Raw genomic sequence first — 26,684 nt, 5'->3', positions numbered from 1 at the left:
GTGCAAGCTTTCGGATTCGACTAAAGGCCTTATATCTGAAATTTATATAATCCTCCCGTCCCCACCCTCTTCAACATTCACTAAACACTCGTATATGTCAAAATGGGAATCGCTGTTGCATCGCACTATTCCATTGGAAGAGTGGAGGATGATTTGGAAAAGAGCTGCTATGACTTCTGCCTGTATCACCCACAGGGAGAACACGTACAAAATATTAATGTTCTGGTACCACACCCCACAATTACTACGTAAGCTTAATCCCAACATTTCCGATAGGTGTTGGAGATGTGGAACAGGCGTGGGGTCCCATATTCACATCTTCTGGGAATGCCCTTTAATTAAGCTTTTTTGGACCATAACACAGGATATACTTTTTCGCCTACTAGACATTAGATTCCCTTTGAAGCCCATTACTTAGGCTAGTTTCACACTAGCGTTCGTCGGTCCGCTCGTGAGCTCCGTTTGAAGGGGCTCACGAGCGGACCCGAACGCCTCCGTCCAGCCCTGATGCAGTCTGAATGGAGCGGATCCGCTCAGACTGCATCAGTCTGGCGGCGTTCAGCCTCCGCTCCGCTCGCCTCCGCACGGACAGGCGGACAGCTGAACGCTGCTTGCAGCGTTCGGGTGTCCGCCTGGCCGTGCGGAGGCGTGCGGATCCGTTCAGACTTACAATGTAAGTCAATGGGAACGGATCCGCTTGAAGAGGTCACCATATGGCTCAATCTTCAAGCGGATCCGTCCCCCATTGACTTTACATTGAAAGTCTGAACGGATCCGCTCAGGCATCTTGCGCACTTAGAAAATTTTCTAAGTTATTAATGCAGACGGATCCGTACTGAACGGAGCCTCCGTCTGCATTAATATGATCGGATCCGTTCAGAACGGATCCGATCAAGCGCTAGTGTGAAAGTAGCCTTACTTATTGAACATTCCTCACATACCCTTGAAGAAGCACTTCCTGCTACTGATGCTCCATGTGCTGACGGCGGCTAGGCGCTTAATAGCCAGTTTTTGGAAGCGCACAAATTCCCCCTCACAAACTGATCTTATAGCCAGCATAATGGAGGTCAGGAGAATGGAATACCTTTCAGCTACCCTGCTTAACCAGATTGATAGATTTGACCATACTTGGAAAACTTGGGATTTGGTTTTTGGTGTTCCGGCCTAATTTAGGCTTTGTACTCCCTCATATACTTACCCTGGATGTATCCTGTCTTGTCTTGTCTCCTTGTCTTGTATTTTTTTTGTTTTATACTGGCTGATACTATTGACACCACCTCTCAGAAGTTAAATTTAAAAATGTTGGCTTCTTCTTGTGCTCAACCTGAATATTCATCAGGGGCATGTACTCAGCTGATCCTACGACCATTGTTATCCTCATTTTCTGTACCTTAACATGATGTTTTTGCCATGGAAAAAATACAGTCTAAGCCACTGCTGTAATTTAATCTGTGTCTGAAACTTTAATAAACAGACAATTGAAAAAAAAAAAAAAAAACACACATACCATATTTTCCACCATATAAGACACACTTTTTCGCCCCCAAAGTGGAGAATACTGTCAGTGCGTCTTATGGGGTTAATACTAATGAGCGCTTCCATTATGGGGGGGGGGGGGGTGATGGCACAGAGGACTGATGGCACTGGGGGGGAGCTGATGGCACATAGAACTGATGGCACTGGAGGGAGCTGGTGGCACTGGGGGGCTGATTGAACAGAAGACTGATGGCACTGGGGAAGCTAATAGCACTAGGGGGAGCTGATGGCACTGGGTGAAGCTGATGGCACAGAGGACAGGTGGCACTTGGGGGGAGCTGATGGCACTGGAGGGAGCTGGTGGCACTGGGGGGTGGTGATGGCACTGGGGGGCTGATTGCACAGAGGACTGATGGCACTGGGGGAGCTAATGGCACTGGGGGAGCTAATGGCACTAGGGGGAGCTGATGGCACTGGGGGAAGCTGATGGCACAGAGGACAGGTGGCACTAGGGGGGAGCTGATGGCACTAGGGGGGAGCTGATGGCACTGGGGGGAGCTGATAGCACTGGGGGGCTGATGGCACAGAGGACTGATGGCATGGGGGGTCTGATGAGTTTTTATAAAGAAAAACATTCTTTTAATGTTTTTTTCCTATTAGAGTACTCGATTAATCATTGGATTAATTGATAGAATACTTGATTACTAAAATAATCGATAGCTGCAGCCCTTATTGGGAGTCTGAGCTGAGGTCTGATTAATACTGGGGGTCTGACCTGAAGCGCACTACTAGCCATGATATTTTGCAGTAAATACAGACATTATTAAGAGGCATTAGGAAACATTGAAAGAAGATAAAATCTTAGGAGATCTTATCCCGAAGAATCCAAAATTCATATATAGAAAGGCAAGAAATGTGGGTAGCATAGTAGCCCCTATTAACAAATGTGTAAGCAAAAAAAGTAAAAGCTATGAAAGTCAGACAAAAATTGGGGATGTAAAAACAAAATTAGAAGCAGGTTTTTTCCCATGCGGCACATGTGGAGTATGTAAAAAATTAAAACCCCCAACGGTGATGGCACTGGAGGGCGGTGATGGCACTGGGGGGAGCTGATGGCACCGGAGGGCGGTGATGGCACTGGAGGGAGGTAATGGCACTGGAGGGAGCTGATGGCACTGGGGAGAGCTGATGGCACTGGGGAGAGCTGATGGCACTGGGGAGAGCTGATGGCACAGAGGACTGATGGCACTGGGGGGGGGGGGAGCTGGCTTAATTGCCATAGCAACCAAACAGATTCCACCTTTCATTTTTGACAGCTCCTTTAAAAAATTAAAGATGGAATCTGGTTGGCAGAGAAGTATTACTGTTCTTGGGACTTTTGGGAGCACTATTACTGTGGGGGGCACGCTGTGACTGAAATGAAGGCATCCTGATGCATCCTGGACGGATTGCTCTCTATTCAGAATGCATGGGGATATGACGGATCAGTTCTTTTCCGGTATAGAGCCCCTAAGACGGAACTCTATGGCAGAAAAGAAAACTGCTAGTGTGAAAGTAGCCTAGCACCACAGTTAGGGTGACCTCTTTCATAACCCCCTAAAGGAAGGCCATCAAAATAGACGATACCGCGGCACTCAATGGAAGCTTGCTTCAATAGGTTCGCTTTATTTTCCACACAATCCAGTGAGGTCCAGAATATTACATATGATAATAGTATGTAGCTACTCATAAATAGGAACGTTTCTGTCCAGTATTTCATGACTGCTTCACTCTAGCCACAGACTCATGTTGCTGAGGAAGGTCGTCTAAGACAGGAACGTCCCTTTTCATGAGTGGCTACATACGATTATTATATGTAATATATATATAATTATCATTTGTAATATTCTGAACCTCACTGGATTGTGAGGTCTATGGTCGTGGTATCCTCTATTTTGATTGTTTGGCCTCAGAGGCCATAGACCTTACAGAGAAATTTCTTGGTGGGCCGATGCCCAGGGGGGCCATCCGAGACCTCGTTGACCCTGCCAGCTGAGTAAATAAGAATCTGATGCTCTCAGCCGTCGTGGTCCGGTGACCACGGAGTTCAACTATATTGCTGTCCTCCAGATGGTAATAAAGTTGAATACTGCAGCAGGGGAGGCAGTATTTTGTGCTGGACTGCTGTATTGCTGCCCCTTCCCCCACTCCTGAAGTCTAAGCCTACATGTGTTGCCCACCTCCTGTCAGTTTGGACCTGTCTGCAACATGGAGCCCCTTTAAGGTTTTTTTCAAGTCCACCCCTGTTTGGCCCTACAAGCCCTCCACCTGGCACCACCTAATACACAGAGTGCAGGTGACATTGTGTACAATAATACCCCAAAAGAAGGACATCATACCCGGGACATTGGGCGACGATACAACACACAGAATGGAAACCATAATCTATATAACAGCGTGAGTCAAATGACACTCGAAATCTACAACATAAATCATTGCATCACTCACCAGACGTGACGTCTACTTGCAATATTTAACTCCTCTCCTCGTTGCCCCAATTGGACATTACAGGTAAGAGTTATACGATGAGAGAACTACAACTCCCAGCATGTCCAGACTGCTATTATGTAATATCAGAGGACAATACAGAGAGGTAGTATAAGAGAAAAGAACGACAACTTCCAAGATGTCCAGGATGTTATTATGTGATATCGGAGGACATTATAGGGAGGAGGTATGAGAGGAGAGAATTACAACTCCCAGCATGTCCAGGCTGCTATTATGTGATATCAGAGGGCATCGACATTACAGGGAGGAGGAATAAGAGGAGAGAGCTACAACTCTCAGCATCTCTCTGGTTCTCACACTGAATGCATCTCTTTTCCACAATACAAAGCTCCTCCCCCTCATGTCACATGATGTCATCACAAGTCCTACCCCACCCCTTTTGCCCTTCAAGACTGAGCTCCCTTTCCTTTCTGCACCGATCACATGCTGGTGACATCATCACAGGTCCTTCACCACTACTTCTACACTGCTGAGCTCCATATCCTTCTGCATTGGTTACATGCTGGTGACATCATCACAGGTCCTTCACCACTACTTCTACACTGCTGAGCTCCATATCCTTCTGCATTGATTACATGCTGGTGACATCATCACAGGTCCTTCACCACTACTTCTACACTGCTGAGCTCCATATCCTTCTGCATTGATTACATGCTGGTGACATCATCACAGGTCCTTCACTATTACTTCTACACTGCTGAGCTCCATATCCTTCTGCATTGATTACATGCTGGTGACATCATCACAGGTCCTCCACCACTACTTCTACACTGCTGAGCTCCGTGTCCTTCTGCATTGATTACATGCTGGTGACATCATCACAGGTCCTTCACCACTACTTCTACACTGCTGAGCTCCGTGTCCTTCTGCATTGATTACATGCTGGTGACATCATCACAGGTCCTTCACTACTACTTCTACTTTCCACTGCTGCGCTCCATCCCCTTCTGCACTGATTACATGAAGACATCACAGGTCCTTCACCAGCACTTCTACTCTCCACTGCTGAGCGCTGCCGCCTCCTGACATCATCACAGGTCTTTAAGTTCTCTCTGTTATCATTAATTAGCATTAGCCACAGCCACCACTTTGGCCAGGTCACCTGCTCCAAATCCCAGAACAATACCGCACTTGCTGGCATTAATTTCTATAGAGATGTATTAATGCTGGATCCGGTACCAAGTGTTCTTGAAATTGCTACATCGCCGGATCCGGTTTTCCGATCGGCGTATGCGCCGGGATATAGGAGAAGCTAGTTTGGCTTTTTATCTTTGGAAAAAAAATTAAATACCAGATCAGTTATTCCAGATGATACCGGATGAGACGCATTCGGTATATCTAACGGATCCGGAAAACAAGGATATCTGTTTGCATACAGTTTGCAACAGAAGTGCCTGCCGGATTCCAACAACGCTAGTGTGAAAGTACCCTTAGGTAACGTAAAACTAGGAAGGTAATAAACTAGCAGAGTAAGCAGCACTGAATACATCTCACAGTTTAGGGAGGCAGTCATCTCCAAAAAGAGTGTAGACCTCAACTGGTAACCCTTCACGTCCCAGAACTTTTTAATTGGACATGGATTTAACCGCACACTGTAATTTCTGCAAAGTAAGAGGAGACTCTAGCAGACCCCTCTCCTCAGGGGGCAGGGATTTAAGAAGAACATTGGCAAGATGGGTCTGTATGTCCAATCTGCTTTAGATTTACACAAATAGAAATGGTATTGCGAAAGGAAATGTACAATGTCAGGGGCTGTGCAATGAGCTGGACCGGGGTATGCACTCTGACGCCAAATTATGCAATGGCTGGGTCAGGTGTAGGTGATAGTCTATAGTTTTGTTTGTGACGCCGATTGCAGCGTGTGCAGGGTACAATCACAGGGCCCTTTAAAGTTGTTATAACTCACATACCAGGTTAGGAGTGCCAGAGTGGTGTAATGTCTCTGTATGGTAGTAGTAATGGTGTCAACGGTGTCTGCTACCTAGGTATGGCTGGACTCCTGGATCCTGGCTCACTTGCAATAAATTGAGTGTGGTGCTAGTAGGAGTAATAGAGGAATTTGCAGCAGAAATTGAGATCCAGACTTTTGGTGAAGTTCAAACTTGTCTTTACTGATTTGTAACTTTCATCCAAGCAAGATACAGCTGTAGTCTTAGGTCCCAGCAGGTATTGGCAATGGTTGGCAGGAATTTATCTTCTGCTCTATCAACCTGGAGCTTGCAGGAAAGGACGTCTGCTTTGTAGCTCTATACTGTGGCATGAATTTGGCTTCTGCACCTTCTATCTTCTGCTGTATGGGGACTGACTAGCTGAGGAGGAATGGCTTCTCCTAGGGTCTCTGGATTTTACTCACAGTTATCTTTACAGGGTATGCTTTCTTCCTGGAATTATGGAGTTTGTCTGCATGCTTCATCCAGCCGAGGCTGCAGGGCTCAGGCTGGGGATTTGATCAATGTCTCAGCAGAGACAAGATCCTGGTTTGGTTCCCTATATCTGAGAGCTCCTAACATGCACACCCTACCCCTAGCAGGGGGTGGACTACACTAACTCTAACTTCCTTCTCCACCCATGAGGCAGGATGTGGGCGCAGCCCACTCTGCTCACAGAGGGGGGAGCTAAACTGGAATTAACTATTCCAGCCTAGATATGCTAAACTGAACCTTGCTCCTTGCCAGAACATTGAAATTACAGCAATATACATTTAACAAGGTTTATAATGCACAGTTGTGAGGATATAATGTAAAATTACATTAGATGACAATGTAAAGGCTCTTAACAGATTGTAGTGGGGTAAAAGAGTTTAGTAACACAACTCTGGGGTGTTACAGCTGCAGTAACCAATTGGACCCTTGTTGTGTTTTAAAGGGGTTTTCCTAGATTTTTTTACCGATGATTTATCCTCAGGATAGGTCATCAGTATCTGATCGGTCGGTGTCCGACACCCAGAACCCCTGCTTATCAGCTGTTTGAGAAGGCACCAGCACTCTTGTGAGCTCACCAAGCACAGCGTCGTACGTTGTATAGTGGCTGTGCTTGGTATAACAGCTCAGCCACATTCACTTCTATGAGCTATACAACGTACAGCGATGTGCTTAGTATCAGAATCTCAGAAAACCCCTTTAAGGTTCTATTCAGCAGATGATTGTCAGAAAGGAAACATTCCTTCCTGGTAAACGTCTGTTCTTCAGTAAATTAGACTGCTGCATTTACATGTAGTGATCCCCTCCACAGTATGGAGAGGAGCGATTGCTAATGCATCACTCGTCCCCATACTTGTTTGCAAGCAGCAGAGCGTGATTAGACGGCACTAGACGACAATGCAACAAATCACACTGCTAAAAATGTCCGACATTGGTTGGAAGAGCATGACCAAGACTTCCAAGTACTAGCCTAATTCCACAGACTTGAACCCAACTGACCACCTGTGGGACTACCTCGATTGTCGTGTTCTCTCTATGGATCCTCCCCCACGCTGGGGATGCACTGCAGTCAGCATGGCTCCAGATACCGGTGACCACCTACCAGGACCTTATGGAGTCACCCCCAGCCGTCTGGCTGCTGTCCGCCCTGCACACGGCTGGTACTCTGGGTATTAGTTGGTGCTCGGAATAACGTGCTTCGACTGTATATTTTACAGCAGTATACATTCCACTGAGGTGCCCAGATTTTATCTGGAGCTCCAATTTTACAGTCAAAGTAATACTTGTAAGCAAGACGCACTCGCTTTGTCAGATTCTTGCGCTGATCATAAGTAGTGTATATGCCACATGTGTAGCAGAAATTACCTGGATCGTTAACACATTTGCATTTATCCATCTTAAGTTTTAGAACTGATAGCACTATAACAGATCACTTTATCAAAATCTGTCCAGCTTGACTTATATACTTACTGCTGACATCAGCCTGAGTGCGTCCGGACAGGTCTGGACATCGGAATATCTCCAATATAATGCATTAATATTACAAACCGGATTCCAAAAAAGTTGGGACACTATACAAATCGTGAATAAAAACTGAATGCAATGATGTGGAGGTGCCAACTTCTAATATTTTATTCAGAATAGAACATAAATCACGGAACAAAAGTTTAAACTGAGAAAATGTACCATTTTAAGGGAAAAATTTGGTGAATCAGAATTTCATGGTGCCTACAAATCCCCAAAAAGTTGGGACAAGGCCATTTTCACCACTGTGTGGCATCTCCCCTTCTTCTTACAACACTCAACAGACGTCTGGGGACCGATGAGACCAGTTTCTCAAGTTTAGAAATAGGAATGCTCTCCCATTCTTGTCTAATACAGGCCTCTAACTGTTCAATCGTCTTGGGCCTTCTTTGTTGCACCTTCCTCTTTATGATGCGCCAAATGTTCTCTATAGGTGAAAGATCTGGACTGCTTACTGGCCATTTAAGTACCAGGATCCTTCTCCTACGCAGCCATGATGTTGTGATTGATGCAGAATGTGGTCTGGCATTATCTTGTTGAAAAATGCAGGGTCTTCCCTGAAAGAGATGACGTCTGGATGGGAGCAGATGTTGTTCTAGAACCTGAATATATTTTTCTGCATTGATGGTGCCTTTCCAGACATGCAAGCTGCCCATGCCACACACACTCATGCAACCCCATACCATCAGAGATGCAGGCTTCTGAACTGAGCGTTGACAACAACTTGGGTTGTCCTTGTCCTCTTTGGTTCGGATGACATGGCGTCCCAGATTTCCAAAAAGAACTTCGTGACTCGTCTGACCACAGAACAGTCTTCCATTTTGCCACACTCCATTTTAAATGATCCCTGGCCCAGTGAAAACGCCTGAGCTTGTGGATCTTGCTTAGAAATGGCTTCTTCTTTGCACTGCAGAGTTTCAGCTGGCAACGGCGGATGGCACGGTGGATTGTGTTCACTGACAATGGTTTCTGGAAGTATTCCTGAGCCCATTCTGTGATTTCCTTTACAGTAGCATTCCTGTTTGTGGTGCAGTGTCGTTTAAGGGCCCGGAGATCACGGGCATCCAGTATGGTTTTACGGCCTTGACCCTTACGCACAGAGATTGTTCCAGGTTCTCTGAATCTTCGGATGATGTTATGCACAGTTGATGATGATAGATGCAAAGTCTTTGCAATGTTTCGCTGGGTAACACCTTTCTGATATTGCTCCACTATCTTTCTGCGCAACATTGTGGGAATTGGTGATCCTCTACCCATCTTGGCTTCTGAGAGACACTGCCACTCTGAGAAGCTCTTTTTATACCCAATCATGTTGCCAATTGACCTAATTAGTGTTAATTGGTCTTCCAGCTCTTCGTTATGCTCAAATATACTTTTTCCAGCCTCTTATTGCTACTTGTTCCAACTTTTTGGGGATTTGTTGACACCGTGAAAATTTGAATCAACGTATTTTTCCTTTAAAATGATACATTTACTCGGATTAAACGTTTGATCTGTCATCTACGTTCTATTACAAATAAAATATTGACATTTGCCATCTCCACATCATTGCATTCAGTTTTTATTCACAATTTGTTTAGTGTCCCAACTTTTTGGGAATCCGGTTTGTACAACTGAATAGGCTTTGCATGTATAACTTAAAATCTAGACTTGTCAGACAAATTCCGAGTTCAAATTTGGAATCAGCGCGCTCATTTTAGTATAAATCACATGTTTTTCTCTCAGTAGCAAAACCACTGTTGCGCAGTGTAATAGCAAATCTAATGAATTACATTTAAAGAGAAGAAATGAGATAGAAATCTGCAGCTTCGGAGAAACCAGAGTCCGATGACTGCAGGGAATACAACCCTCCCCTCCCCCCCCAGCCCTGCAAGAGAGTACAAAACATCCATGAAAATTCCTCTTCGAAAAGAGGGGAAGGGGGCAGTAATAGACCCCCAGCAAAACAGTATGCAATATACAAAGATACAGCTTGTGCGGCCATAGCAAAAAACCACAGCCTCATGCGAAGTAAGTACAATATGAGAGCCGTCCTCGACAGTGCTGGGAGCTGCGCCGTTATATCACAGGCAAAATAGAGTGGCTCAACCAGAACCGAGATCGTTAAACGGAAATATTGGGGGAGATTTATCAAACTGGTGTAAAGTAGAACTGGCTTAGTTGCCCATAGCAACCAAGCGGATTGCACCTTTGTGTGGACTGTACCGCTAAATGATTTCACCACTGTGCACCCCCAGCCGTCCATACACATGGGATAGCCGTCAGCCATTTGCCTCCGTCCCCTTTTTTGTTCTGAATGGGCTGTGACTGGAGCTCGCCGCTGCCTCTGGTGGCAGCTTACCTTCCCTGACAACATATAGATCAGTCATGTTGAAGTCCGACTGTTCTCTCCGCATGCGCATGCTCAGTCAGTACATACTGTGATAGTGAAGCCCACAGTATGGAACGTCCAGCGCAGGCGCAGGAATGGCTAGAGAGTGAACCTGCAGAACACGATGGTGACGTCAAGAAAGATAGGAAGAATGGTTTGGCGGAAAGGTGGAGGAGCTAGAACCGGCGGGCTTGGCCACTTTCACAGTTTCAACTATCCCGGCTGAGCACTTTGGGGATCATTTATCAAACTGGTGTAAAGTAGAACTGGCTTAGTTACCTATAGCAACCAATCAGATTCCTCCTTTCATTTTCATAAGGAGCTGTGAAACAATGAAAGGAGGAATCTGATTGGTTGCTATGGGCAACGAGGCCAGTTCTACTTTACACCAGCTTGATAAATGTAGATTCAGATTTGTTTTCTGGGGAATAGCGTCAAGGTGCGGCATATAAAGGTATGTTATATATGTGTACTACAGTGGGGGCATAGCGGAAAGACTCCCTTTAAGCTTAAACGGTACCATCAGGAGGCCAAACCAGAGGAATCAATCCATAGTACCCACACCTCCTCCCCTCTCCCTTTCCAAATTAACTTGTCAATTGACCTTCCATATAAATTACTTTCTGCCATGGAGGCAGGGCTCACTGATTTCATTAGTGGCTGCAGAGAAAACCTCTCATGCCATGAAGATGGAGACACTACAGGCTTCTACAATGTGACACGATAACGAAATCCACAGCTCGTGATAACCCCGCTCATATAATCACCACTACTACAGACTGCACACAGTGCGCTGTGGTAATAGCAGGGCTGATGCCAGGATCTAGATCAGAGGATGGGCCCCAGGGCATGTGCCTTGCCCTGGCCCCAGAATATTAAAGACAGCTCAGCTGTGAAAAAATGTTTTGAACATGATGGACTGTAAGCACTGTCCCTTTATATTAGCTTATTTTGAAACCTGTACCCGTAGATATATTTGCCCTGCTTCCAAAAATACTAATGTAAATATAATACTGTCATAAAGTCGTATACTAATTCCTCTCTACAAGGACCACATTGTACCTCCATACCATAAAAAAATGAATTAGTTTTTCTTTTCTTTGCTATGTAGTCCAGACCCCCATGACAACTTCATCAAAAAGTCTCTGCAGAGTTCACTGCCCACTTAGTGCATCACACAATAATAGTGACTACTTAGTGCCCCCTTAGTAGTAGTGCATCCTTTGTGTCCTTTGCTACAGTATTAGTGCTCTCTTTTGTGCCCCACACAGTAATAATGACCCCTACACCACTGTGGTCCCTTTTGCAGGTCCCGTACACAGTAATGGTGCCCACTTTGCACCCCTCACACAGTAACAATGCCACCTGCGTGCGCCCTACATAATAAGGGTGCCTCCTGTGTTCCCCCTACATAGTATTGGTGCCCCCGTGTGCCCTCCCAAATAGTAATGGTGCCCCCCGTATGCCTTTCAAATAGTAAAAGGTGCCTCCTATGTGCTTATCACAATTAAATGATGCTCCCTTAGTTCCCCCTGCAGTAATAGTGCCCCCATATACGTTTCTCTACTCTGGTTGTGGACTGGCATAGGGGAAGGAGGAGGTGCTGGATGCTAGAGCACTTTAAATTGGGAAGTGGTGGAAGTATGGTTATCCCCTAGCTATCCAAGTGGCATGGACAGGATTTTTAAGTAAGTTGAGACATCATCGCACTGCCTGCGCAGAAGTCCCAGCCCAACGTCTCATAGGCCTCTGCCCTAAAGTGACTAGCTCTTGGCACTGCAATAGTATTCAATTGGATCTGTGTCCTAAAGATGAAGATACTGGTAAAATTGTCAGTCACCCAGGGCACTGGGCTAAATATTTGGGACTTGTGCCCTGGATGCCCAGTGCTAGCGACGTCCCAGGATTATAGTCACATCTTACCAATGCCATATGATGCCTACATGCCACCATGATTGTGAGATCATAGTAGTAATAGGGGGTCACAACGACGATGATGAGAATCTGTGACTCTGGGCCCACTAGGTTTGGTCATGTTGAAGTCCACCTGTGCTTTCTGCAGCTCATGCACAGTCCACTGTGAGAATGAGGCTCACAGTATAGAATGTAATGTGCAGGGGCTGGTTTAGGAGCCTGTGGCTATGTGGGTAAACATGTTTGGTGGCATACCTTTCCTGAGAGGCGGAATTCGCCCCCAGCTACGTGTATGCCTATGGCCAACAATTTTTCTATTGGGCAACGTTTTTCATGTATCCTAAGTTGCAAGAATTTTAGAGTAGAGTTATAATCTATTGGCGGGGTTATATTGACGACCTCCTGTTCTTTTGGCGAGTTCATGTCATATGAACAATAATGATTGTAATATAGTTTTGACTGAGTCAGGAGTGGACTGGGAACTTGAAGAGGCCCTGGAACACTTAAGTGGCCCCATGTAGTAGGTGAGTACAAATTGACAGAAGGTGGGGCAACACAAGTAGATGGGGCCAATAGAAGTTGGCAGGGTCAGTAATACCACAGCACAAAATACCATCCCAGCAGAACCATATGCCACAGTGCAGAACAATATACTGCCCTAAAAGATGTCCTTCTGTGGTGGCCATCAATAGCTGCCATTTTCTGTCTTCCTCCTCCAGTTCTCTCTGATTAAGATATGGAGCAGGGGGTTTAGGAGGGGAGATGCGGGTCACAGCAGTTGAATTTAGGAGTACATGTGTGGTCGCTGAGAGCTCATTATGTACATGGATGATGGCAGAGACAAGGGCTTGGGTGGCCCCCTGGACATTGTCCCACCGGAAAATTTCCCTGCAAGGTCTATGGTTTTCAATTCTTTGCCCAGACTCATAGCTTTTTATATTGAGGCTTGTTCTTGGTTTCAAAAAGGTCTATGGCCATTCTGCTCCTGGACTCAGTGTATTCGTAAAACCTTGATGAATTTTCTTGACCTTACAAGTTGTAAATGAGGGTTCTAGTTGTTCTAAAACATATCTTAAGCCCACACATACCAATTGTTATATTGATACTACCAGCTGTCATTATTATATCTAGATTGAACATGTCCTGAGAGGACAGGTCCAGCATTTGATAAGGGACTGTTCCCTTCAACAAGATCATTATTCACAAAGGGAAGTTTTAAAAGATAGGTTTGTGGGGAGAAAATTGTGACAGAGAGAAAGTTCAAACGTTCATTGAGGAATATGGCCATACAATCCATATCAGACCTAATACTGAGTCTGATATGGATTATATGGCCATCTTCACATGTGACCACACATCGGCGCTCCTTCAGGGAGGCAGGGCTCACTGATTTCATTAGTGGCTGCAGAGAAAACCTCTCATGCCATGAAGGTGGAGACACTACAGACTACTACAATGTGACACGATAATGAAATCCACAGCTCGTGATAACCCCCCCCCCCCCCTTCATATAATCACCACTACTACAGACTACACACAGTGTGCTGTGGTAATAGCAGGGCTGATGCTAGGATCTAGATCAGAGGATGGGCCCCAAAGCATGTGCCTTGCCCTGACCCCAGGAAAAATATTAAAGAATGTTTTTAACATGGACTGTAAGCCCTGTCCCTTTATAGTTAGTAAACATAGGGTACTAACAGGCCCACAGCCAATGATGGACCACATTACCACCCCTCAAAAAAGCCAACTCAACATAAACATATACACGTAAAAGGAAAAAGCTGAGTCTAAAGGGCCTCAAATAAATATAGGTCTTTATTGATTATATGTCACGGCTGAGGATGGGGGAAATCCTCAGCCGTGCGATGCCACGTGATGTAAGTCGCTGCTCGGCCAGGACAACAGAATAAGGGAGCAGGTCACCTCCTATAGCATCCCTAATCTGACCCTGACTCCTTGCTGCATGGGCCGACCTTAATGGTAGGAGGACTCATGCTCAGGAACCTCGGATCCCTACTCACCCTCCGCCGATCCCTGAACTAGGAGCTGGGTAGACCACCTGTTCCTCCTGGATGCAGAGAAACAGGAGTCTAAACTGGCCAAGCTGCAAGGGGATATAAACAGAAACAGACTATAGATATGGCAAGAGAGTGAAAGACTTCCACCTTTACCTGCCACAGACACCCTGACTGGATCCCTGGACACAAGTGCTGAAGTCCACACACAGACATAAAAGGACACAGCACACAGACACACAGGAAGCCAGAACCATAGCTGCAATAATACAGACATCACATAAACATAAACTTAACATCACATAACAACATTTTATGACCACAAGGGTGGCCCTCACTGGCAGGTGGTATTAGAGACCAGGAGGGTGCCTCCAGCTTACTACAAGGCTGGAGTACCCCTCAGACATCAGGTCTCAACTGAGGTTAAATAGCCCCTGTAGCCACACCCACACAGACACACCCAGTGGACACACAAAGAGGGAGTTAACCCTTCCTACACCAGGCAAGGGATGGAAGCCACTTAAAGGGGAAAGTGCACACATAACTAAAACCCTGTGCACACCAGACATACAAAAGACACACCTAACAAAGACAGGTTGCCAGGTGCAACCGCATGCACTTTGCAGCAAGCTGCCTAGCCACAGCTCAGGCTGCTATGCTGCGACATACAAAATAACAACTTGTTGCCCGCGGCAACCACAAGTGAGGCAACATAGTAGCGGCCCTCACCTGTGATTGAACAACCAAACCAAACCGCAGGCAACAGCCTGCGGTTCAGGAGTCACGACCATGACCATGGTCGTGACATTATAATATGTTAAAACATCATCAGAAATAGATCAATATAGTGCGGCATACACCTGAGGGAAACTCATAGAAATACAATTATCACAAAGAGGGGGATAACACATCAGGCATGAATGAACATCCCGGACCCTCATAAAGGGAAGTATAGGTAAGTATACAAGTGTTAGTGCATTGCCTCATAAAAGTATAGCATATATCACTCACATTCCCATTGAGTCACCTCTGGAGAACTGCACACCCCGACACGCGTTTCAGAAACACTTTCACCTGGCGGCACGATTCACCATGAAAGTACACTCATTTAAATGCCCAGCCCACCAATCAGACAACAGCAATTGATTGCATATAAAATATCCTCATGTGTAAGATGTAAGTAACCATATGCACCTGTGTGCAGCCGCTAAACAAATGAGACTGGGAGTGCCTGCCGAACACCCGATGGCCAGTCAGGTGATCGGCCACGCAAGGCGGCCTCTATGACGCACGGAGGGCACGTGATGGCCAGTCACGTGGCCCCCCTACGTCATCATCAGATGATCAACATGACGCGCGGGGACATGTGATGGCCAGCCATGTGACCCAGCCACTTCGTCGTCAGATGACCGTCCGCACATTGCCACACCCTGTTGAGAAGCAGCGGGCACGTGGCAGGCATCACGTGACCGCGCCACTCAAACATGAGAGAATAACAACGATACATGCAGTGGGTATATAGAGAATAAAGTTCAGATGCGTTTCAGAGAAACATATGACATGAAAACAAATGAAATAAAAAATTTGAAATAAAGGTGCAAGTGCAGGTCAATAATGCTTAAAAAAAACAATATATTCATAATTGACATAAAGTGATATATAATAAGTGCAAAAATGTAAAAGACATGATTGAAAACAAAATATGAATTAATAGAAACTAAAATGTGCCAGATAAAAAAAAATCATCATTACATGATTACGTGAAAAAAGAAAAATGAATTAAATAATTAGTGAAAAGGTGAATAAAACCACAATTCATAATGTGAACAAAAACATATAAAAAAGAGTGTACATAATTTATTTTTTTTAAAAAGATCTTTCTATCTGTCAAAGTAGTCCATTTCATATATCGTCTCCTGGAGATCCATCCATAACCTCAATCTCGATGCTGTAAATGGGGAACCACAGCATGCATAAATAGAGATAGTGAGCTGCAAAACATAGGCAAACATATGAGTGCACTTATAAAGCAATACGAAAAATAAAAAGATAAATTAAATCCAAATAAAATTATATTAAATTAAAGACTAAAAACATTTAGAGGAATGGGGCAAAGCTCAGAACATCATTTAATCCTTTTGGTTGCATTGTATCCAAGGTCCAAATCCATTTTGTTTTGCGTTGCGCCAATACTTTCATGATGCTACCCCTTCGCATGCCCAAATCTACCCAATCAATTCCACAAACTTTCAGAAGGGAAGAATTATCCGCATGACAAGTCTTGAAATGTTTGGGAATTGGTTTGAGGTCAACTAGATTGTCATTTTCCCTAGCCTTCACAATATCTCGAACATGTTCTTTGACACGTACCTTCAATTCCCTCGTGGTTAAGCCAATATAGATTTTAGGGCACAGACAAGTCGCATGATATACTACAGCCTTTGTCATACATGAGATATTGTGAGTGATACAATATGTTATAGTTTGGGTAGAGTTAGTGAAATCAACAGCTTTTTCAATATTTGGTCATGCCATGCATTTACCACATGGAGTGAAACCCCACTCAAGTCCTTTTGTCTCAAAAGGTGCTCCCATCATCTCATGGGAATAGTAAGACTTGACCAGACTTTCCCTTACGTTTTTTGACCTCCTAGCCACAACGGCTGGATAAGGAGTCAGAAATATTTCTAATGTGGGATCTGTTTTCAGAATTGGCCAGTAGAGCTCCATCAATTTACGCATAGTTTCCCATTTCGAATGATAATTGGCGATATACCTCGCCGTAACTCCTGAATGCCTTTTGGGCTTAGGTTGGATGAAATTCTCACGCGTTGTATTTTTAGCTCTATTGTACGCCTTTTTTTATAGATCTTTTACTGTATCCCCTTTCAAGAAAACGTTTTCTGAAGATATCAGCTTGATATTGAAAATCATCATCCTTAGAGCAAATCCGCCTAATTCTAATGAACTGACCAGTCGGAACTCCTGCAATTGTCTGTCTGGGTGGATGAGATGATGTTGCATGTAACAGATGTCTCTTTACGATAAACATCCGTATATAGGAGACCAGATTCGTCACATTTGATCGTAACATCCAAGAAATCAATTTTCTTTGGATTGCAATTGCAAGTTAGATGGATGTTCTATTCATTATCATTAAGATCCTTGATGAATTGCTGTAGTGTGTCAGACGTCCCATGCCAGATCAAAAAAATGTCGTCGATGTACCGGGCCCAAAAAAATGACGCGGCCCATCGACACATTCCAATCTGACATGAAAACTCCCTTTCCCACAGCCCCAGGAACAAATTAGCATACGAGGGCGCAAAAGCCGCCCCCATAGCCGTCCTCTGGAGCTGCAGGTAGACGGAGCCAATGAAGGTGAAAAAATTGTGCGTCAACACAAACAACAACAATTAAACAAGACATTTGGACATTCTACCATCATTGTCACTCATAGAGAGAGAGTAAGAGACTGCCTTAACACCATCTTGATGTCTGATATTGGTGGAAAGTGACTCAACGTCACATGTCACCAATATCATTTCTGAATCAAGATGGAGGCCATCTATCTTTCGTAGAAAGTCTGCAGTATCACAAATGGAAGAAGGCAAACATTCAACTAATGGTTTCAACTTATAATCCAAAAATTTGCAAACATTCTCAAAAGGCCCTCCACAACCTGATATTATAGGCCTACCTGGGGGTCTCATTACATTCTTATGTATTTTAGGTAGTAGATACAGGGTTGGTATCGTTGGATTAGTTACAATTAATGTCTCCTGAAGTTGTTGAGAAAGAACTCCTTCTTCCAGGGTTAAAAGTAAGAGGGTTAAAAGTAAGTTTTTTTGTAAAAGGACACATTTCTCAGGCCTCCATCTCATACATTTTCCAGGGCCAAATCACTACATTCCCCCCTTTGTCAGCTGGCTTGAAGACAACGTCTTTCAGAGACCGTAATTTCTTCAAGCTCTGACGTTGGTCAGGTGTTAAATTATCATATGTCTTGTTTTTTGACATCCTCAAAAATTCATTGGTGACCGATTTAAACAAAAAGATCTACTGCTGGACAGATTGATAGGGGTGGGAATTTTTCAGATCGTTTCCTAAATATTGTTGGTACTTTACCTGTATCATCCTCACACTGTTCTTGTAACAAACTCTCCAAAACATCAAGTGCTTCCCTTTCTACTGGTGTATTTAAAGTGTTGTCCCCATCAGGTTTATAAAACCATTTCTTAAAAATCAAGGATTGTCCAAAAAGATGAAGATCCTTCACAGCTGTAAAGACATCAAAAGGGGCACACAGTGAGAAAGTGAATCCCTTTTGTAATAAAGAGATATATATACACGACTCACCTAAAGAATTATTAGGAACACCATACTAATACGGTGTTGGACCCCCTTTTGCCTTCAGAGCTGCCTTAATTCTACGTGGCATTGATTCAACAAGGTGCTGATAGCATTCTTTAGAAATGTTGGCCCATATTGATAGGATGGCATCTTGCAGTTGATGGAGATTTGAGGGATGCACATCCAGGGCACGAAGCTCCCGTTCCACCACATCCCAAAGATGCTCTATTGGGTGGAGATCTGGTGACTGTGGGGCCATTTTAGTGCAGTGAACTCATTGTCATGTTCAAGAAACCAATTTGAAATGATTCGAGCTTTGTGACATGGTGCATTATCCTGCTGGAAGTAGCCATCAGAGGATGTCATCAGTGTGATGAGCACTGTCGGGCCGGGGCATCGCAGTTTAGCGTGCGCATGCGCAGGATTAAGGACGGGAGCAGGGAGGTTAGAACAGAGACTAAGGGCGGCTATAAAGTCATATAATAATACTGTCATAAAGTCATATAATAATAATTCCTCTCTACAAGGACCACATTGTACCTCCATACCATCACAAAATGAATTAGAGACATTCCGTTTTTCTTTTCTTTGCTATGTAGCCCAGACCCCCATGACAACTTCATCAAAAAGTCTCTGCAGAGTTCACTGTCCACCTAGTGCATCAGACAATAATAGTGACTACTTAGTGCCTCCTTAGTAGTAGTGCACCCTTTGTGTCCCTTGCTACACTAATAGTGCTCTCTGTATGCTTCAAGGAGTATTAGTGCTCTCTTTTGTGCCCCACAAAGTAATAATGACCCCTACACCATTGTGGTCCCCTCTGCAGGTCCCTTATACAGTAATGGTGCCCACTATGCACCCTTCACACAGTAACAGTGCCACCTGTGTGCGCCCCACATAATAGGGGTGCCTCCTGTGTTCCCCCTACATAGTATTGGTGCCCCCGTGTGCCCTCCCAAATAGTAATGGTGCCCCTGTATGCCTTGCATATAGTAAAGGTGCCTCCTATGTGCTTATCACAAATAAATGATGCTCCCTTAGTTCCCCCTGCAGTAATAGTGCCCCCATATACGTTTCTCTACTCTGGTGGTGGATGGGCATAGGGGAAGGAGGAGGTGCTGGATGCTAGAGCACTCTAAATTGGGAAGTGGTGGAAGTATGGTTATCTTCTAGCTATCCAAGTGGCATGGACAGGATTTTTAAGTAGGTTGAAGTAATGCAGTGACATCATCACACTGCCTGCGCAGAAGTCCCAGACCAACGTCTCATAGGCCTCTGCCCTAAAGTGACTAGCTCTTGGCACTGCAATAGTATTCAACTAGATCTGTGTCCTAAAGATGAAGATACTAGTAAAATTGGCAGTCACCCGGGGCACTGGGCTAAATATCTGCGACTTGTGCCCTGGATGCCCAGTGCTAGCGACGTCCCAGGATTTTAGTCACATGTTACCAATGTCATATGATGCCTACATGCCACCATGATTGTGAGATCATAGTATTAATAGGGGGTCACAACGACGATGATGAGAATCTGTGACTCTGGGTGTTAGAAATACTTTCTGAGGCTAAACATAGGACAGGCAGACAGTCTTTCAGGTCTAACTGACCTCTGCTCGGTAACTGCACGAGCACTTAACTGAACTTTATTGAACAACTGACAAACAGGAAGTTACACAAACTGCCATCTAGTGACCATACAATATACTAGGCATATAGCAATGACATACAGTGGTTGTTGCTTATACAATACAAACCTTGTATGCTAACACCCCCACTCAACAACTACCATCTATGTCAGTCCCATTTCTGATCTAAGATCCTCAAATCTGTTTCTAGCGAGTGGCTTTGTTCCACATTTGTTTCTCATGCATTGGCAGTTTCTGCATCTCTTTCCATGAACCAGGTTCAGTTTGAACGGCTCTGCGAGCTATGTAAGATAACGTTCAGCTGGAACACCTTTATTGGTTCTGGTTGATCTTCTGACTGAAGGTATCTCTGGTTCAGTAATTTCTATTTCTGTGTCACTTTCCTTATCCTCTTGAGTGACTGATGTTGATTCTTTTTCAGTTTGAATAGTTTGTGTCAGTTGTTCAAACTTTAAACACATAGAACTTTCATCAATAATCACACTTCTGCTGACTGTTACCTTGTTTGTGTCTTGATGTAAAATCCTGTATCCTTTTTGAGATTCACTGTAACCCACAAGTACCCCTTCTTTTGCACATGCATCCCATTGTGTACGTTTTTCTTTTGGAATGTGTACATAGGCTTTACTTCCAAAAATTCTGATGTGTCTTAAATCTGGTTTCTTTTTGTTCCACAGTTCATATGGAGTTTTTGTTGTTGTTTTTCCTGGCAAACGATTTTGAAGATAACATGCAGCCATGATGGCTTCTCCCCAGTATGTAAATGGCATATCAGCATCACATAGCATGCTCCTCTCACTTTCACACAGTGTGCGGTTCATTCTCTCTGCAACTCCATTTTGCTCTGGGTTATATGGAACAGTTGTTTGGAACATAATTCCATGTTTCCTGAGGATGACTTGTGTTTTACCACTTGTATATTCTGAGCCATTATCTGTTCGTTGAACTCTGGGCATCCTGCCAAATTTATTACTTACTTGGGCGAGATACTCTTCTAATTTCTCTGGCACTTCATCCTTATTGTGAAGTAGAAACACTGTGGTATGTCTGGAGTAATCATCAATAAAGGTCAGAAAGTACTTTTTCTTTCCTGGAGTTTGAGTTTTCATTGGACCACAAAGATCTGAATGTATTAAGTCCAGAGTTTTTGAGTTTTGCTGCTGGTCTGCTTGGGAAAAGATGTCCTAGTCATGTCTCCTTTCATACAGCTGGTGCAGATCATTACTTGATCACATGGATTAATCTTAATACCACTTGCATAGTTATTCTCAACTATTTTCTTTATTGTATTAGAATTTCTGTGCCCAAATCGTCTGTGCCAAGTGTGGATGCAGTTTGAATGTTTATCCTCTTTGGCTGTTTTAACCATTTCACTGCAGTTCAGCTGATACAGTTCATTTCTGATTTTAGCCTTTGCAAGCAAGCAATCCCCTTTTGTGATGATACAACTGTCAACCTGAAATGTGACTACATTGCCTTGGTTAGTGAGTTTCTTTACTGACAAAAGGTTGCTGTCAAGATCTGGCACATACAGAACATTCTTCATATGGATCTTTCTAGTGATAACTGGAGAGATAGGACAGTATAGAAAACCATCTTCTATTCCCACTGATTTCATGAGTTGTCCATTAGCTGTAGTTATCCTTTCTGTTCTGCTTTCATCAAGCTGAGTGAAGAAATGTCGGTCATTTGTCATGTGGCTTGTAGCGCCTGAGTCCACACACCACGCTTGCACAGAGGTGACACCATGCTTGGATCCAAATGCATACTCCTTTGTTTCTATGACATTCTTAGCTTGTTGCAATCCACTTTGTTTTTGCATTCTAGCTTTCCAGATTCTACAATCTGCCTTTAGGTGTCCTGGCTTTTTGCACACAAAGCATTCCCGCTTTTCTAGCTGCACATTACTGCTTTTATTTTAGTATTTCATCTTTAAAGCAGTCTCTGAACACACACTTGCATTACTCATGCTTTCTGCAGCTCATGCACAGTCCATGCTGTGAGAATCTATAGAATGTAATGTGCAGGGGCTGGTTTAGGAGCCTGTGGCTATGTGGGCAAACATGTTTGGTGGCATACCTTTCCTGAGAGGCGGAATTCGCCCTCAGCTACGTGTATGCCTATGGCCAACAATTTTTCTATTGGGCAACGTTTTTCATGTTAGTGAGGTCTGATTTGATTACAAATCAGAATCGGAACCTGCGCTGATTCCAATCTGTATCCGAGTATTGGCTAACAGTGCAAGAGATAGGGGAAAAAGAGTTTCACAATTTCTAGTGCAAAGACAAGAAAAGATGTGTTCACAGTAGTCTTTCTCGGTGGTTACCTTATTTGACAGGTAGTTTGTCTGTCCGTGGAGTGTAATTCTTGTTGGATCCGGTAGGTCGGTTTACAGATCGCCTTCAAGTTCAACCTCTAGTGTGGGTGGTGCTCCGGCCGGCAGCAGATCACTCACACGAGGGAACCCTAGTTGGAGTCCGGGAGCTTGGCGTGTGACGTCACCGCACTGAGTATGGAAGCCTTCAGGGGACAAATTCAATCCGACGCGTTTCTGAGCCTAAACGGGCTCCTTCGTCAGGCTCAGAAACGCGTCGGATTGAATTTGTCCCCTGAAGGCTTCCATACTCAGTGCGGTGACGTCACACGCCAAGCTCCCGGACTCCAACTAGGGTTCCCTCGTGTGAGTGATCTGCTGCCGGCCGGAGCACCACCCACACTAGAGGTTGAACTTGAAGGCGATCTGTAAACCGACCTACCGGATCCAACAAGAATTACACTCCACGGACAGACAAACTACCTGTCAAATAAGGTAACCACCGAGAAAGACTACTGTGAACACATCTTTTCTTGTCTTTGCACTAGAAATTGTGAAACTCTTTTTCCCCTATCTCTTGCACTGTTAGCCAATACTCGGATACAGATTGGAATCAGCGCAGGTTCCGATTCTGATTTGTAATCAAATCAGACCTCACTAACTTTTCTCATTACGGTCACCGCAGCAGACCGTGGCAGTGAACCTTGCAGCGATCCTCTGTATGAAACTAATATTTCAGTGAATCAGGGAGCGCGGGTGAGCTTGTATAAAATTCTACAAACGTTTTTCATGTATCCTAAGTTGCAAGAATTTTAGAGTAGAGTTATAATCTATTGGCGGGGTTATATTGACGACCTCCTGTTTATTTGGCGAGGTTCTCTTCATATATGAACAATAATGATTGGAATATAGTTTTGACTGAGTCAGGAGTGGACTGGAAACTTGAAGAGGCCCTGGAACACTTAAGTGGCCCCATGTAGTAGGTGAGTACAAATTGGTGGGGCAACACAAGTAGATGGGGCCAATACAAGTGGCCAGGGTCAGTAATACCACAGTACAAAATACCATCCCAGCAGAACCATATGCCACCGTGCAGCACAATATACTGCCCTAAAAGATGTCCTTCTGTGGTGGCCACCAATAGCTGCCATTTTCTGTCTTCCTCCTCCAGTTCTCTCTGATTAAGATATGGAGCAGGGGGTTTAGGAGGGGAGATGCGGGTCACAGCAGTTGAATTTAGGAGTACATGTGTGGTCGCTGAGAGCTCAATATGTACATGGATGATGGCAGAGACAAGAGCTTGGGTGCCCCCCTGGACATTGTCCCACTGGAATATTTCCATGTAAGGTCTATGGCCATTCTGTTCCTGGACTCAGTGTATTAGTAAAACCTTGATGGATTTTCTTGACCTTACAAGTTTTGTAAATGAGGGTTCTAGTTGTTCTAAAACGTACCTTAAAGGGGTTGTCCGAGTTTTATGCAAAAAATATATATATATATTTCCTAATTTCCCTGGTTCTTTTCTGGCCCTTTGCTTACATGCAATAAAAAACAATCTCTGCCCCCCCCCCCCCCCTCCCGCTCTGCTAAGGGAGTGGATACAAGAGCTTCCCTGAGTGCTGAGAGACTCTGCAGCATGTTGTATGTGTAGAACTACAAGTCCCAGCTGTATAATGACACTGCTAAGGGAGTGGATACAAGAGCTGCCCTGAGTGCTGGGAGACTCTGCAGCATGTTGTATGTGGAGGACTACAAGACCCAACTGTATAATGACACTGCTAATACACACAGGATCTACCCCCTACCTTCTTGTGCAATGCTCTGTCTAGTATGTATTGTCTCTTCACTGCCTGCAGAGCTGTGCAGCTGAAGGGGTTAAGAATCCTAGCAGAGAGTAGACGGCAGTGAAAGGGGGCGTGGCCAGCACAGTAGTCTCATTTACAGGCTTGTAAACAACCTTTATCAGAGCAGGGAGAGAAGCTGACATCACAGGTCATGTGACCCTCAGTGAAATCTGAGAAACCAGCCACAGATAAAGTGAGTGAATTGGAAAGCTGTTACATTTGCTTAGTTAGGAACATAGAAAGAACAAAAAAATAACTTGGATAACCCCTTTAAGCCCACACGTACCAATTCTTATATTGATACTACCAGCTGTCATTATTCTAGCTAGATTGAACATGTCCTGAGAGGACAGATCCATCATTTGATAAGTGACTGTTCCCTTCAACAAGATCATTATTCACAAAGTGAAGTTTTAAAAGATAGGTATGTGGGGAGAAAATTGCGACAGAGAAAGTTCAAACGATCATTGAGGAAGTGGGTTCTGGTAAAATAAATTGTAAGAGCTCAAAAACCTAAATCAAAACCAACGGCCGATTTGGACCGTTTCAGATTTGCTTTTACAACCCAGCAGAATGCTCAGGTTCAGGGCCTTAGAAGTATTTTGAGAAATAACTGCCACATACTATTTTAAAATCAGATACGGTCATTGGTTCATCCATTCCGGATAAACCCATTTTTATTTATTGGAAGGCACCTAATTTGAAGGATAGGTCAGTGAAGAGCCATTTTTGATATAATAGAACTAATCTAACTTCTGGGCATTTCTCCTGGTGTGGCTTCTGTCAAGGGTGTAAAATGTAGGAACTTTGGTTCTACTGCTAATGAGAGAGGCTATAAAACCACATTGGATTGCACAGTAGCTGTGAACACATGGGGTGGTCTATCTTCTCTAGTGCCCTTTCTGCCTCCAGTACAGATGTAATTGACACTCCTAGCACATTAAATAAATGTTGCAGCAAGTTAATCCATGCTAGAAAATTGAAGACCATAGTGATGGAGCATATATAAAATATCCGTATTTTTCGCTTTATAACACACACCAAAAGTGGAGGAAAAATGCCAGTGTGTAACACCCCAGAGTAGTGTTACCACTCCTGCACCCTGCTACTGTCACAGCCAGACAGCTGAGAAGCTCTGACAGAAGCCTTTCAGAACCTCCTCCTTGAGTTTTCTTTGTTTTGAATTTCAGTTCCTCATCTCGTTGGCCTCTCTCAGCTGTCATGGAGTTGGACTGATTGCATCCCTTTAAATTCCTCCCCATAATGCATTAGTGTGCGGCTTATACAACTTCCTGGAGTGTGTGTGCATGCTGATCCTATTTTCCAGCCTTCTTCAAGATAAGTGCTGTACATTTATTTGTGATTTTCTGTTTGCTGGATCCCAGGTGACCCTGACTGCCTCCGTGTCTAGTGTAGGGAGCCGGTGGTCGTGTCCCCTCACTATTGTAGGGTGTTCAGGTGGTATATAGTCGAGGTACGTGGATATGCGATCATCCACCATTGGGATTTTCGCATAGGCTGAGCAGACAGGGAGAGAGCCAGGTCTGATGCAGGGGTCTCCCTTTTGTTCCTTAGTTTTGCATCCAGTGAGTCATATATTCATTTTGCATTGTCTTGTTTCCTGTACACCTTCCGTGACAGCTACTGTCTTTATTGGGCTAACACAATGTCATCTGTGTATTTCTGTCCAGGTCCTTTATATGGTGCAATGTTAATATCTTTATGCAACTGTTATGTTCATGTAATATGTCTGGTTCACCAGCAGGTGGCAGCAAATACGGCAGAGCTGTACTTGGAGAGAATGAAACTTTCCATTCCATTCTAAACCCCCTCTGGAGAGAAGTGGGCTATTCCTACTTCCTGCAGGAAGGGTGGGGACTAGTTAGCTAGGCTAGTCTACCCTCTGCTAGGGGAAGGGTGTGCAGGGGCACGTCTCTGCTGGATGTGCCTACGCCAGCCAGAGCACCTTAAGCTTTGCTGGCCATGGAGGACAAAGCTTGAAGCCTCTAGGGCCAGGAGGAAAGTTCCCTGGCATAACCTAGAGTCAGACTACAGAGATGAAGTGTAGCATACAGAAGAAGCTGAGTTATACAGCCATCCTGTCAGTACAGCAGAGTCAGAGAAAAACAGAGACATAGCAGAGTTGAGTTTGCCTGCCAGTTTAATGCTAAATCCTGCTGGGACCAAAACAAAGCCTGAAAACAGTTTTGGAGAAACGTTTGTTCAAGTAAAGCTGCCAATTAACTTCATCTCAAGGTCTG

The 26,684-nt window shown here is 44.4% G+C and overlaps 1 long non-coding RNA gene across 1 annotated transcript; it reads right to left on the bottom strand.

The window, feature by feature from the left end:
* Window positions 1-16,009: 16,009 nt before the first annotated feature.
* Window positions 16,010-22,725, bottom strand: LOC122926833. Its single transcript, XR_006387725.1, has 3 exons — window positions 22,592-22,725; window positions 18,396-18,548; window positions 16,010-16,258 (listed from the first exon to the last, which is right to left on the bottom strand). It is a non-coding gene; the product is annotated as an uncharacterized LOC122926833 (long non-coding RNA).
* Between the last annotated feature and the right edge of the window lie 3,959 nt (window positions 22,726-26,684).

This window comes from Bufo gargarizans, chromosome 2, assembly GCF_014858855.1.
Source record: "Bufo gargarizans isolate SCDJY-AF-19 chromosome 2, ASM1485885v1, whole genome shotgun sequence".
Classification (NCBI taxonomy): Eukaryota; Metazoa; Chordata; class Amphibia; order Anura; family Bufonidae; genus Bufo; species Bufo gargarizans.
This window is presented reverse-complemented; position numbering and strand designations above follow the sequence as displayed.